At 38.5% G+C, this 15,797-nt stretch overlaps 1 protein-coding gene and 1 long non-coding RNA gene across 3 annotated transcripts in view; one reads left to right on the top strand and one right to left on the bottom strand.

Annotated features, from left to right (window-relative positions):
* LOC126961737 (uncharacterized) overlaps positions 1–9,723 on the top strand; it is a 53,971-nt gene extending 44,248 nt beyond the window's left edge. For both annotated transcript variants that reach the window (XR_007728405.1, XR_007728404.1), the window contains one exon: positions 3,300–9,723. This is a non-coding gene — a long non-coding RNA (uncharacterized LOC126961737). The remainder of the gene's footprint in view (positions 1–3,299) is intronic.
* PENK (proenkephalin) overlaps positions 1–15,797 on the bottom strand; it is a 1,067,564-nt gene that overhangs the window by 800,775 nt on the left and 250,992 nt on the right. The gene's annotated exons all lie outside the window — the stretch shown is intronic.

Below are 15,797 nucleotides of genomic sequence, written 5' to 3'. Positions count from 1 at the left end.
ACTTAGAAGAACTAGAAAAACAAGAACAAGAACTAGCAGAAGGAAAGAAATAACAAAACCAGAGCTGAATAGAATGAAGGTTAGACCCCCAAGCCCTAGCAAAGACTCAACACAACCAAAAGTTTGTTCCTTGAAGGGATAAAGTGAATTGATAGATTGTTAGCTATATTAGCAGAAAAAAAAAAAAAAAAAAAAAAAGAAAATCAGATAAGCACTATTTGAACCAACAAAGGTGACATTACAACCTATTCCATAGAAATACAAAAAGATCCTCTGTGACTGTTATGAATACCTCTATGCATGCAAAGTAGAACATCTATAGGAAATGGATAAATTGCTGGAAATACACAGTCTCCCATGATTGAATCAGGAAGAAACTGAAACACTGAACAGACCATTGTCGAGTTCCAGAATTAAATCTGTAATGAAAAACCTGCTGAACAACAAAACATTCCTGGACCAGATGGATTCACAGCCGAATTCTACCCAAGGTGTAAAGAAGAACTGGTACCATTATTCTATAGACACTATTCGAAAAAGTTGAGGAGGAGGGACCTCTCCCTAACTCATTCTATGAAGCCAGCATCACTCTGATACCAAAACCTGGTAAAGACACTGAAAAAAGAAAACTACAGGCCAGGATTCCTGATAAACATAGACACAAAAGCGCTCAACAAAATACTAGCAAACCAATTTCAACAGCACATCAAAAAGTTAATTCATCATGATCGAGTAGGCTTTATTCCTCAGATGGTTTGACTTATGCAAATCAGTAGATGTGATTCACCACATAAGTAGAATTAAGAATGAATATGTGATTATTTCAATAGAAGTAGCAAAAGCTTTCAATGAAATCTAACATTTCATCATGATAAATACCCTCAAGAAATAAAGTATCAAAGGAACATACCTCAAAATACTAAGAACCATCTATGGCAAACCCACAACCAACACTATATTGAATGGGCAGAAACTGGAAACATTCCCCTTGAGAACAGGATAAGGATGCCCACTCTCACCACTCCTATTAAGCATAGTGCTGGAAGTGCTAGCCACAGCAGTTAGCCAAGAGAAACAAAGAAAAAGCATCCAAATAGGAAAAGAAGTCAAACTGTTGTTCTTTGCTGATGACATGATTGTGTACTTAGGAAATCTAAGGACTCTGCCAAAAGGCTGTTAAAATTGATAAATGATTTTAGCAAGATTTCAGGATACAAAACCAGTGTATATAAAAGCAGCATTTCTATATACTAATAATGTTCAAGCTGAGAGCCAAATCAAGAATGTAATCTCATTTGTAACAGCCACACAGACAAAACATACTTATGAATATACCTAACCAAGGAAATGAAAGAGCTCTACAAGGAAAACTACAAAATACTGCTAAAATAAATCATAGATGACACAAACCAATGGAAACCTCTCAGCTCATGGATTGAAAGAGTCAGTATCATTAAAATGGCAATACTACTCAAAGCAATCTACAGATTCATCACTGTCCCTGTCAAACTAGAGATGTCATTTTTCACAGAATTGGAAAAACACTATGCTAAAATGTATATGGAACCAAAAAAGAGCCTGAGTAGCTAAAGCAATCCGAAGCAAAATGAACAAAGTCAGGGGCATAACATTGCCTGACTTAATACTATACTATAAGGATACAGTAAGCAAAACAGCATGATACTGGTACAAAAACAAATAGAGGAATGGAACAGAACAGAGAACCCAGAAATAATGCCACACATCTATAGCTGTCTTCAACAAAACTGACAAAAATAAATGGTGCTAGGAAACTGGCCAGCCATCTGCAGAAGAATGAAATTGATTACCTACCTTTCACCATGTAACTCAAGGTAGCCTCTAACAAGAATGTCAGCCTGTCTGTTGAAGCTTTGAAACCAGGAATTGACTTCTCTTCTATAACTATGAAATGTCTGAATGGCATCTTCTTCCAATAGGAGGCTGTTTGATCTACATTGAAACTCCATTATTTGATGTAACCACCTTTATCTGTGATCTTAGATCTTTTGGATAACTTGCTGCAGCTTCTGCCTTAGCACTTGCTGCTTCACCTTGCGTTTTTGTTTTCTGGAGATAGCTTCTTTCCTTAAATGTCATGAACAGCACCTGTTAGCTTCAAAATTTTCTTTTGCAGTTTCTCCTCTCAGCCTTTATAGAACTGAAGAGAGTTAGGGTCTTGATCTGGACTAGGCTTTAGTTTAAGGGAATGTTGTGACTGATTTGAGCTTCTATCCAATTAGCAATAAGGCTGTTTTGCTTTCTTATCTGTTGTGTGTTCAGTGGAATAGCACTTTTAATTTTTTCCAAGAACTTCTTCTTTTGCGTTCACAACATGACTGGTGCAAGAGGCTTAGCTTTCAGCCTGTCTCTGCTTTTGGCATGCCTTCCTCACCAAGCTTAATGATTTCTAGCTTTTGATTTAACGTGAGACCTGGGACTCTTCCCTTTCACTTGAACACACAGGGGTCATTGTAGGGTTATTAATTGGCCTAATTTTAATGATTGTACTGTCTCAGGGAATGAGGAGGCCCCAAAAGAGGGAGTGAGATGGGGAATTGGCTGGTCAGTGGAGCAGTCAGAACACACACAACATTGATCAATTAAGTTTGCTATCTCAGGTGGGCCCGGTTTTTGGTGCCCCTAAATAATTACAGTCATACCATCAAAGATTGCTGATCACAGACTACTGTAACAGGCATATCATAGTAAAAATTGGAAATATTGGCCGGGCGCGGTGGCTCAAGCCTGTAATCTCAGCACTTTGGGAGGCCGAGACGGGCGGATCACGAGGTCAGGAGATCGAGACCATCCTGGCTAACACGGTGAAACCCTGTCTCTACTAAAAAATACAAAAAACTAGCCGGGCGAGGTGGCGGGCACCTGTAGTCCCAGCTACTCGGGAGGCTGAGGCAGGAGAATGGCATAAACCCGGGAGGCGGAGCTTGCAGTGAGCTGAGATCCGGCCACTGCACTCAGGCCTGGGCCACAGAGCGAGACTCCATCTCAAAAAAAAAAAAAGGAAATATTGTGAGAATTACCAAAATATGACTCAGAGACATGAAGGGAGCACATGCGACTAGAAAAATAGTGCTAAGAGTCTGACACAGTGCAGGGTTGCCACAAACCTTCAAGTTAGAAAAAACTCAGTATCTGCAAAGCACAGTGCAATGAAATGAGTTATGCTTATATTACTATTTTTACCTGCTTCTGTTTGGTCTTTGCTTTTCTTTCCATTTTATTTTATTTTAATGGTTTTTTTTTTTTTTTTTTTTTTTGAGACGGAGTCTTGCTCGATCGCCCAGGCTGGAGTGCAGTGGTGCAATCTTGGCTCACCGTAACATCTGCTTCCCGGGATCAAGCAATTCTTCGCCTCAGCCTCCCGAGTAGCTGGGATTACAGGTACCCGCTGTCATGCCCAGCTACTTTTTGTAGTTTTGCAGAGACAAGGTTTCACCATGTTGGCCAGGCTGGTCATGAACTCATGACCTCAGGTGATTTGCCCGCCTCGGCCTCCCCACAACCTGCTGGGATTACAGGCGTGAGCCACCGCACCCGGGTTCGTCTTCACTTAAAAAAACAAAACAAAACAAACAAACAAAAAAGCTATCATATGCAAGTTTCTTTTGAGAATTAATTTACTCTTTTATTCATTTAAATACTCTTGATTAACAGTGTAGGGTAATGGAATAGAGCTTAAACTGTGAAGTCAGACAGACCTGTATTCCACTGTGAGTGTTTTTGTCTAGTGGCTGTATGACTTTGCACATCTTATGTAGCCCATCTTAGCTTCATCTGTGAAACAGAACTGATGATAACTGTGAGGACTGGAATCCACTAAACTACAGGAAGTCCGTGACACAAAAGCTAGTCATTGTGAACACCGAAAGTTACTCAGAGTCAGTCATACCGTCATCCAGTTGGTAATTTAGATTGGAAATTTTTGTGTTTTAGTCTCTTTTTTAGCATTTATCATGCAATATTGAAGTAACCTATTTATATCTTTCTAGATGGGAAGCTCTCTGAGGGTAGACTGTCTTATTGACTCTTGTATTTTTAGTGTTCAGTATAGTGTCTTTCAGAAAGCAGATACTCAGTAAAGATTAATTGAACAATTGAGATGTTTTTCAACCTTTGTTAAATCTGTACTCTCTTTTGCTAAAAATAAATTTTATACCTGCCTTTAGTGTTACTTGAAGTTTAAGATAAAGTAAAAGGTGCTATCTAAAAACAAACTGATGTTTTGTGATAAAGCAGTGTCTCATTTTCAAAGTGCTCGTTAAATAACTTAAAAGATTATGATGCATAGCTCATGGGGTTTCATTCTACCTGACTCCATTCCTTGGAGAATCATCCAGTGGATAAATTGCCCAGAAACAACTTTGAGTTTTGATGTCAATTAGGATACTGACTAGATATATGACCTTAGGTTTCCTCAACTCTGAAATGATGAAAGTTGAATTATAATAGACTTTTAAGATACTCCTCTCTCTAATTTTTACCTTACTAATAATACTTAATAACTGAGTGCTTACTGTGTGCCAGCTAACCCAGTCAACACTTTTCATGTATTATGTCTTAATTCTGAAAAATCTCTAGTGACTACTATGTTTATTATAGGCATTTTACCAATGAGAACAAGCAGAGTAGCTCAGGACAGGAAATTATGAAGAAGATCACCAGCGCAATCATTGAGTATAAAACAACTTGATGCTTGTCGTGGAGGTCAGTGAGATAGAGGCGAATGCAGATTCACTCTCTACTGCTAAACTTGGATTGTTGCAGTAACAAACAGTTATACAGAAGGAGGCAATCCAGATGTTATGCTGCACTCCAAAGATGGCCAAACCTATCACCTGAGTGGCGACACCAGGAGAAGGGGGCACCACCTTAAGGTGAAATAAAGCACCAAAGCATTGTTTGAGAAATAAGACCCTTAGCTTCTAAACTTGGGATATATCCCTCATGTTCCAAGAACTTGACTCATAGCAAAGGAAAAAGTTTCCTCCTTGAGTCCTCAAAAATAATTTTTCCTTCTTTAAGATAAATACCTGTAATGAGTTCTGTTGTGTATTTAAAAAGCCCTTAAAGGTATCTAGCATTCCTTGTCAGCATGTTCACATAAGGGCTGTCGGTGAACTGATAGTGTTGGCAGTAAATAGAAGGTGGATCATTAGTTTTGAAAAGTGTATTTTAACTCTGTGTTTTCAGCTGTCTTTTGTTTCCATTTATACTCATTTAGATTTTTCTGCTTCCTCGAAACCCTCTGATTAATAGTACTCCAGGCCAATGTTATGTTCTCAGTGTGTGTGTATGTGTGTACACATGTGTGTTCGGGGGAGAGTGAGAGATAGACTGACCTATTCTGTACAGTGGATCAAATAAGTTTCTTCTTCTGGCCTGCCTTGGAGCCTGTTGCTGATTGATAATATTTCTGTGGAAAAATGTGTTCAAAATTTTGAGTAAATGTTTCTACATTGAAGGTGCCAGGTATTCCATCAGGTTTAAATTTAGAAGTAATTTTGATCGTAGGTTAACATCCTTATTAATACTGTAAATTGTACATAATGATTTGAAAATTTTATTATACATTGTTCATGTCACCAAAGGGGAAAGTTGAAAGAGAATGTGTGTGTACATATGTGTGTATATGTGTGTGTGTCTGTGTGCATGTGCACAAATGCATATAATCTTAGGGATAGTTTTGATTTATTTTAATCAGAGACATCCTAACTGTGTTTTGCCTAAATTTTGTGAAATGAGTAGATAAATTAGTTCCCTCATTTAATGGCAGATTTCTAGAATATTTGAATATTAGAAAATGTTATGTCATGTTAGCCAGAATGTTTTGTAGATACACTACAGCAAATTAACCAATGACTAGGTTTATATAAGCAAGTTTGACTTGAGTCATCATGTGTTGAGAATAGATTTGAGTATACTTTTTTTTTTAGTAAATTCTAATGTTTAGTAGTTTTTGTTGTATTTTGAGTCATTGTCGGTAAAGACATAGTACAAGGCTGGTATTGGAGACATTAGTTTGGGAGAACAACTGATGTTCTGTCAGGGCTATTCTGAAATTCATCCTAATTACTGTTTGTTTTCATCTTTGTGCCTTGAGTTATGAAGAAAGCTGTAATCCTTGAGCCACGTAATGCCACACAGCTTCCATGCAGCCAGGAGACAGTGCTGTGGAGTGCTGTGCATGGCTTTAGGGCTTGGTTTTTTTGTTTTTTTGTTCCCCCCACCGCCCTCCAGATCTTCTGGAGTCTGTGGTATGGGACCCCTTTGTTGGGTGTTCACAGAATTTTAGGCTTTGGAGGTTTTATTTTTTATTTTTATCTGGGAATGCTCTTATACATATTTTTTAGCCTAAATCATTAACTTGATGTTTGTGACTGGGTATCTCTCTTCTAATTGTGCTCTTTCTTTTTATAGTCATGCCTTACATTTTCTTGTACAAAGTGGAATTTCCTACTGCATCATGATCCTAATAGGAGTGGAGAACATATACAACTATTTACTTTGTTCACATAGAAATATGTATTTCACTTTGATATAACTGGATCAGAGTACAATTTTATTACATTAAAGTAATTCTGAATTGTGATAACTTTTTTTTTGAGACGGAGTTTTGCTCTTGTCATCCAGGCTGGAGTGCAGCGGCGTGATCTCAGCTCATTGCAACCTCCACTTCCTGAGTCCAAGCGATTCTCCTTCCTAAGCCTCCTGAGTAGCTGGGATTACAGGCACCTGCCATCACGCCCAACTAAGTTTTGTATTTTTAGTAGAGATGGTGTTTTACCATGCTGACCAGGCTGTTCTTGAACACCTGACCTCAGGTGATCCACCCGCCTCAGCCTCCCAAAATGCTGGGATTACAGGTGTGAGCCACCGTAACCGGCTGTGATAACTAAGAAGAATTGCCATAAATACAAAAATAAAATCATTGGTATTTATGATTCTTCTTTTTAGTTAAAGCAGAGGTTTTTAACCTCAGCACTGTTGATATTTTGGGATAGATAATTTGACATTTAGGACTAACCTGTGCATTGTAGGATGTTAAGTTGCATTACTAGCTTCTACCCACTAGATGGTAGTAGCACTTGGAATTGCAACCACCATTAATGTATCTAGTTATTTTCATACGTCCCTTGGAGGAGCAAAATTGCCTCCTGTTAGGAACCATAGAGTTATAGTCTTTTGGTGACGGCAGTGGAGAGATGGAGTGAAGTTAGTAGATTGGAGAGAGATTTAAAAGGACTGAGTGATGGCTGGGAAAGTACAAATAGAAAATAAGGTGTCAAGGATGACTCCTGTGTTTCTGGCTTGAACAACAGGGTAGATGGAAGCACTGTTTTCTGAGGAAGGGAGCCCTAAAAGTGAGGAGCTTGTTCAGGGGATAGAGTATTTCAAGGTGATAAATATGTAGCCCCTAAACAGTGCTTGGTATGTAGTAAACACTGAATTTTTGCTGAGTAAGTAAAGGCTGACTTTAAGGTATCTGTGAGACATAAAATAGTAGATAGGTAGCTAAGGAATCATGCAGTAGGAGCTAGGTGGCTGGACCAGAGATCTAAATTTGGGAATAGAGATGGGTAAATGTACTTGGTTGGAAACTCAGAGACAGGGTATACCAGCAGACCCTACTGGGGTATTCTGCAGTATCTGAGCTGTGATATATGACATGTGCACCGTATTTATGAATTCTGAAACACATATATCTGAAAGAGTTTTGCATAAGGAATCAGTCCTATGGCTTTTATTAGTTTTTCAGTCTCATTCCATTTTGCATCTTCGATGTTTGGCACTGTCATTCACCTCCTCTGCTGTAATGTGCTGTCTTCTCAATTTTCATTGATACTCCCTGTAACGACTTTTCTCTTCTGTAAACCAACACTTACAAGTTTTTGATATTTTGATTTCAATATTTATAAGAGGAGAAAGAATATTAGATGGTGTTTCCGAGGAAGCGATTTTATACCATTATGATCCTATTTTTAAAATCTTATACAGATGACAGGTTCACAGTGATGGTACAGTTAATATCTGATGAAAAAGTTATTAATCAGGTGTAGATTAGATTACTGTAAATGGAGGATTTATATATTACTGGCTAAAGCAAAAGTAGCATCATGCTTTTCAGTTGGAAGGCTAGTAAATTCTTGTTTAGCGATAGGAAGTTATTTCTTTTTCTGAAAGGCAATTGCAGTCTGTGAAGTTAACCTTATAGTAATTTAGACCTACTCTGTTTAGTATGACAGCTCTGAGCCACATGTGACTGTGTAAATTTAAATTAATTAAAATTTAAAACTCAGGCTGGGCACAGTAGCTCATATCTGTAATCCTAGCACTTTGGGAGGCCGAGGCAGGAGGATCACTTGAGCCCAGGAGTTTGAGACCAACCTGGGCAACATAGTGAAACCTCGTCTCTGCAAGAAAATAAAAAAGTGAGGTGGGAGGATCCCTTGATCCCTGGAGGTTGAGGCTATAGTGAGCTGTCATCATGCCACTGCACTCCCACCTGGGCAACAGGATTGAGGTCCTGTCTCAAAAAAAAAATCGGTTTCTTAGTCACACCAGCCACATTTCAGGTGCTCACTGGCCACATGTGGCTAGCAGCTACATTGGACAGTGCAAATACAGAACACTTCTGTCATTGCAGAAAATGATATTGGATAGTGCTGCTCTAGTAACTTATGGTTGTATAAAATTAATGTTACTCTTTTACAGTAAGTATTCAGGGAGAAAATGCTACTTGTTTATATGCTGCTGATATTTAGAATGGAATCTCCGTGTTGGAATTTGACTGTTGATGGAACAGATTAGGGTAGGTAAGATTTGCCATATGGATGAATTGCTTGTGTTGGCAATAAATAGCAGGTGGATAATTTTTTGGAAAAGTGTATATTTTATTTGTTTATTTATTTTTTGAGATAAAGTCTCACTCTGTTGCCCAGGCTGGAGTGCAATGGCGTGATCTTGGCTCACTGTAACCTCCATCTCCTGGGTTCAAGCAATTCTCCTGCCTTAGCCTCCTGAGTAGCTGGGATTACAGACACCTGCCACCATGCCCGGCTAATTTTGTATTAGTAGAGATGGGGTTTCACCATGTTGAATTGAACTCCTGACCTCGGGTGATCCACCCACCTTGGCCTCTCAAAGTGCTAGCATTATAGGCATGAGCCACTGCACCCAGCTGGAAAGTGTATATTTTAATCTCTTTTTGATGTCTTTTCTATTTTAGTTTATAGCCATATATATTTTTTTCTGTTTGACTTTACTTTTTCTTTCTTATGTTTTTCTTGTCTGTATATGCTCATTTTCTTTCTACTTAGGCCTTGGTAGTAATTAAAAATGTTTAATGGGTCAGACCTTAAGAATTTCACCCAAATACACAAGATTTGACTTAGAGCATTACTATGTATTGTCCAGTTATTTTTTATGTACAATACAATCTATTTCTTTTAGCCTAGTTTTACATGGTATATATATTTCTTTGACCAGACAGGGTTCAAATCTTTCAGATGAAAGATTTGGACTTCTGTAAGACTGAACAGTTTTTAAATTCTTGCTTCTCTCTTCTTAATGATAGTTTTTGCTTTATGTTCTTTATGAGATGTTCATAACATAGTTAATGCATGTGCTATAACAGACCCATGTGCAAATTAAAATATTTTAAAACATATAAACTTAATTTTTGTAGCTCCCTTTAATGCTTATATGTATGCTTTATTCTTCTGAGCCATATCTGGATAATTTACCTCTAAACTGTAGTCTACTTTAGAATTCAGTACTTTTTCCTAGTCTGTATTTTCATATAAGTTTTGAGATTTTTGAGGAAAAAAATTGAACAATTTAGGTATTAGAGACAAAGAAAAGAGTATTTAGCAATAGAGTATCCTTTTTTATGGCTGCATAGTATTCCATGGTGTATATGTGCCACATTTTCTTAATCCAGTCTGTCACTGATAGACATTTGGGTTGATTCCAAGTCTTTGCTATTGTGAATAGTGCTGCAATAAACATATGTGTGCATGTGTCTTTATAGCAGCATGAGTTTGTGTCCTTTGTAGGGACATGGATGCAGCTGGAAACCATCATTCTTAGCAAACCATCACAAGAACAGAAAACCAAACACCGCATGTTCTCACTCATAGGTGGGAACTGAACAATGAGATTACTTGGACTCGGGAAGGGGAACATCACACACCGGGGCCTATCATGGGGAGGGGGGAGGGGGGAGAGATTGCATTGGGAGTTATACCTGATGTAAATGATGAGTTGATGGGTGCTGACGAGTTGATGGGTGCAGCACAGCAACATGGCACCGGTATACATATGTAACAAACCTGCACGTTATGCACATGTACCCTAGAACTTAAAGTATAATAATAATAAATAAATTTAAAAAAAAAAGGAATAGAGTATCCTATATGCATTAGTTTGAGCTGCCGTAACAAAATATCATAAACTGTGTGTCTGAGAAACAACAGAAATTTATCTTTCGCCATTTGGGAGTGTGGACCCTCCAAGATGAAGGTGCTGAGCAATTTGTTATCTGGCAAAGGCCTGCTTCTTTTTTCATAGTCACTGTCTTCTCTTTAACCTCACGTGGTAGAAGGGGCAGAAGAGCTCTGGGTGTCTTCTCTAAGGGCACTAATTCCACTCGTGAGGGTTCTGCCCTCATGACCTACTCACCTCCAAAAGGACTCACCTCCAGGTATCCTCATATTGGGGATTAGGTTTCAAATATAAATTTCAAGGAAACACAAATACTCTGTAGCACTATATATTAGGACATTAATTCTCCTTAAGTAACAAAGCAGGAATTTAAGTCTTTGAGAGCAAGTGTGGCAAACTGTCTTTGTAAAGAACCAGATACTGAACTGTTAGCCTTGCAGGACATGCAGCCTGTGTTGCTATTCCTGTCTGCTGTCATAGTGCAAATGTATCTATACACAATATGTAAGCAAAGGAGCATGGCTGTGCTTCAGGAAAACTTTGTTTACAAAAACCGAAGGTTGTTTGGATTTGGCAAATCTGTATTCTAAGCAGACTCCTGCCACAGCGATTTTAAAAAAGAACAGGAGGCAAACAGTCACTTTTCCACCATCATTCGCAGCAAACTGTCGCAAGGACAGAAAACCAAACACCGCATGTTCCCACTCATAGGTGGGACTTGAACAACGAGAACACTTGGACACAGGATGGGGAACATCATACACTGGGGCCTGTCGTGGGGAGGGGGTATGGGGGAGGGATAGCATTAGGAGATATACCTAATGCAAATGACGAGTTAGTGGGTGCAGCACACCAACATGGCACATGGATACATACGTAACAAACCTGCACATTGTTCATGTGTACCCTAGAACTTAAAGTATAATAATAAAAAAAGTAAGTTTAAGTTCGCTAAGTGGAAATTTTAAACCTGCTTTAGCACAAATAATGAAATATATGAAGTTTGTTTATTAATGACCTATTATGGATTATTGTTCCAAAGCAGGTGGTTTCTAAAAAGGTGGTTGAAATGTTTGCATTCCTCTTGGTATAGCTTTTGTGTAAAAGGGAAGTAAAATAATGCAAGGTATGAAGTTTAACATTTCAAGTGAGATGTATTTATTCGAAACAATATGAAAGAAGTAGTTATAGGATGTAAGATCAATATGCAAAAATCAGTGTTGTGTCCATATAAAATAAATGAATAGTCTAAAATTTTAAAAAATCCATTCACAATAGCATCAAAAAGAACAATATGCGTAGAAATAAATTTTAAAAAGAAGTGTAAGAGCTACGCTGGAAATAAAAAGCATTGCTGAGAGAAAGTAAAGATCTATTAATAAATAAATAGAGGCATACACTATATTTATGGATTAGGGGACTCAATCTTGTTAAGACGGCAATTTTTCCACATTTGAGCAATAGGTTCAATGTAATCCCTGGCAGAATTCTAGCAGGATTTTTTTTTTTTTTTGAGATGGACTCTTGCTCTGTCACCCAGGCTGGAGTGCACTGGCACAATCTCGGCTCACTGCAACCTCTGCCTCCCCTGGCTTCAAGTGATTTTCCTGCCTCAGCCTCCCGAGTAGCTGGGATTACTGACATGTGCCACCACGCCTGGCTAATCTTTTTTTTTTTTTTTTTTTGTATTTTTAGTAGAGATGGGGTTTCACCCTGTTAGTCAGGATGGTCTCCATCTCCTGACCCTGTGATCCACCTGCCTTGGCCTCTCAAAGTGCTGGGATTACAGGTATGAGCCACCGTGCCTGGCTGATTTTTTTTTTTTTGTAGAAATGAACAGGCTGATTCTAAAACTTAAATGGAAACACAGAAACACAAAGGATCTAGGATAGTTCAGAAAAAAAAAGAGGAAAAAATTGAAGGGCTTACACTACAGCATTACAAAACTTGCCATAAAGCTACAGTCATCAAAGACTGTGCTAATAGTGTAGAGACAGACATGTTAATTAGTTGAGTAAAATATGGTCAAAGACTTGACAGATGTGCTAGAGCAAGTCACTGGGGGAAGGATTATCTTTTCAACAGATGATGCGGTAACGATCGTATATATACATACAAACAAATAATAAGTCTTGAGCTCCACCTCAGAACATATACAGAAATTAACTCAGACCAGAAACCTACAAGTGAGAAAAAAACTGTGCAACCTGTAGGAAAAAATAGGAGTAAATATGTTCAACATTGGATTAGCAAAGATATGACATTAAAAGATATGACATTATTTTGTTGAAGATATGATAAAATAAAAGGAAAATTAGTAGTTTGGACTTCATTAAAATAAAAAACATTTCCTCTTCCAAAGAAGACACCATTAACAAAATGAAAAAAACAAGCCATTGACTAGGATAAAATACTTGCAAAATTTATATCTGATAAGGGATAAATTTATATCTGATAAGGATCTGATAAGTACCCAGAATATTTAAGGAACTAAATAAGCAACCCAATAAGCAGAGGGCAAAAGACTTGAATCGACATTTTATCAAAAAAGATATATGAATGCAAAGTAAGCATATGAAAAGATATACTCAGAACCATTAGTGATTGGCAAAATGCAAATAGAAACTACAGTGAGATACCACTTCACACCCAGAAAAAGTGGCAGTACCAAGTGTGGGTGATGCTGTGGGCACATGTTGCTGGTGGGAATAGAAAATGGGGCAGCCACTGAGGGAAAGAGTTTGTAGTTTCTTAAAAAGTTAAACTTTTACTTACCATAAAACCTAGTATTCTACCCCAAAATAAATGGAAACATATCCTCATGGACACTTGTATGTGAATGGTTATGGCAGTGGTGTTCATAATGGCCCAAATTGGAAACAATCCAAATGTTCGTCAGCCGTGAGTGAACCGTGGTACATCCACACAGTGGAATACTATTGAACAGTGTGAAGGAATGTGCCAAGTGCCACAACATAGATAAATGCTCAAATTCACATGCTAAGTGAAAGAAGCTAGACACAAAAGACTAGTTTATATGATTCCATTTATATGAAATTTCTACAAATGACGAAACTAGTGGCAGCAAGTAAGTCAATGGCTGCCCAGGGGCTAGAGATAGGAGTGAGGATTAACTGTGGATGGGAATGAAGGAACTTTTGGGGTGATGGGAGGATTCTAAACATGGACTGCAATGTCAATTCACTAAAACACGTTGAGTTGTACACTTAAATTAAGTGAGTTTTATGACATGTAAATCTACCTTGAAGCTGAAGAATAAAAAATAAATATTATAAGGGGAGATATAATGAGGAATGTCAGTACTAAAATAAAATTGAGGCACAGCTTGAACGTTGGTTTAAGGATTTTGTATATTTGCTCATTTAAGCAAATGTATAGATGTTTATATGCATCTGTATTTTTTTGAGTTTAATTTTAAGAATGAAGGATCAAAAGGAAAACTGACCTTCAAAAGAGGGTGCCCTTGAAGGAAGGAGATGTAGATGTTGAGGGAGAGGATGATCCTTCACATGTTGGAAGGGAGTAGTTCTTTGGTGTGCTGAGATGGAATACCACCCGATGAAATAAGAAAAGGTACACATGGTCCAAGGAAGGATAACCTCAGTTACAGTGAGAATATTTAACAATGTGATTTGTAGAATGTTGTGTTTGTCATTGGAAATATGTAAATAGATGCTGAGGGGACATTTTGTTTTGGATGCTGTAGGAGATTTTCCCAGGCGGTTTCTACATTCTCTTCTGGTGGTCATTCCTGACAAGCCATAGTGGGAGCTGCTGAGCCGCCGATGTGATCTGTTCACGAGTGCCTTTCCCTTAAATCCATAAAGAACTAAAGAAAATTGAAAAGTTCTATCATTTCAATATCATTTTTTCCCTTTTCTCTGCCTTCTATGCCTTAGTTCATCCATTCTTTCTCTTTGTTTTTCACCCCGCATCAAAATATATGGAAGGGGAGAGGTAGCTGATTGTGTGTCCTGCTGACGGCTTTACTCCTGGAGAGGTGGTGGCACCTCATTGTATAAATAAACAAGTGGAGACTGAGTTATTATGTATTTTGAGGCCATGTAGCCTAGGGGTCCTGGTCTCTGGCCTTTTAACAACATGGCTGCACAGCAAGAGGTGGTGAGTGGGCGATAGAGCAGATTCATGTGTGTTTACAGCTGCTTCCCATCTTTCCCCATCATTATGGCCTGAGCTCTGCCTACTGTCAGATCAGCAATGGCATTAGATTCTCACAGGAGCATGAACCCTGTTGTGAGCATGCTTGTGGTGCACACAAGGGATCTAGGTTGTGTGCTGCTTATGAGAATCTAATGACTGATGATCTGTCACTATCTCCCATCACCCCCAGATGGGACAGTCTAGTTGCAGGGAAAGAAGCTGATGCCTCCCATTGATTCTACATTATGGTGAGTTGTATAATTTCATTATATATTACAATGTAATAATAACAAAGTGCGCAATAAATGTAATGTGCTTGAATCATCCCAAAACTATCCCCCGCAACAATGAAGAAAAATTAATCTTCCACGAAACTGGTCCTGGTGCCAAAAAGGCCGGGGTCCAGTGGTATAGCTAGGAAACAGTGGAAACTGGATTTGAACCTGTATCTGCTCTACTCTGAGCATGCTGTTTTAAGTAATCTAATTTAATTTGGCTGAAATTTATTCACACTATGTGTCACAGGTGGTTTGCCCTTTATTTCTTTTTATGAAATGAAAAACTATTGCTATTAAAGGAATTAAAGATATCAGCAGACACAGAGAATCTTTCTTGAGAGGTAGGATGAGAAAGTACAAGAGAGTTTCTTTCTCTTGATTTTGAGAACATGCTGTGTTTTAGAACTGTTTCCAAAGTTTATTGTGTGTATGTATGTGTTTTAAGATTACTCAGGGGAAATGATTAGCCATGTGTCTTTTCTGGCCTCAGGATTCCCCAGAGGATTGTGTCCTCTGAAAAGCAGCCACCAGAGCCTTTTTCCTAGGACTTGTGTGGTGCAGAGGGTCTGAGAGCATTTTTTGCCTGTCTCTCTGTCACTGCAGCCTGGCATAAGCTTGCTTGTTTCAGCATACATCCTGAAGCTGTGCCCCAGCCCTGATCACCTTGTCGTAGACCCTCCCTCCCTTCATCCCTCTTTCACAAGACATCCTTCACCTGTGCTCCCCACTGTGGTTGATGCCATCTGACTCTGTCCTTCCATTTTCTTTGGCCTCAGCACTCACAGGATATCTGACTCCAGGCCAGGAGGAGTGAGCAGCAGGATTTACTTGAGGGCCACTTTCCTGGAGCTTCAG

This window comes from Macaca thibetana, chromosome 8 (genome assembly GCF_024542745.1).
Source record: "Macaca thibetana thibetana isolate TM-01 chromosome 8, ASM2454274v1, whole genome shotgun sequence".
Lineage (NCBI taxonomy): Eukaryota > Metazoa > Chordata > Mammalia > Primates > Cercopithecidae > Macaca > Macaca thibetana.
Note: the sequence above shows the minus strand (reverse complement) of the source record. Positions and strands in the feature narration are given on the sequence as shown.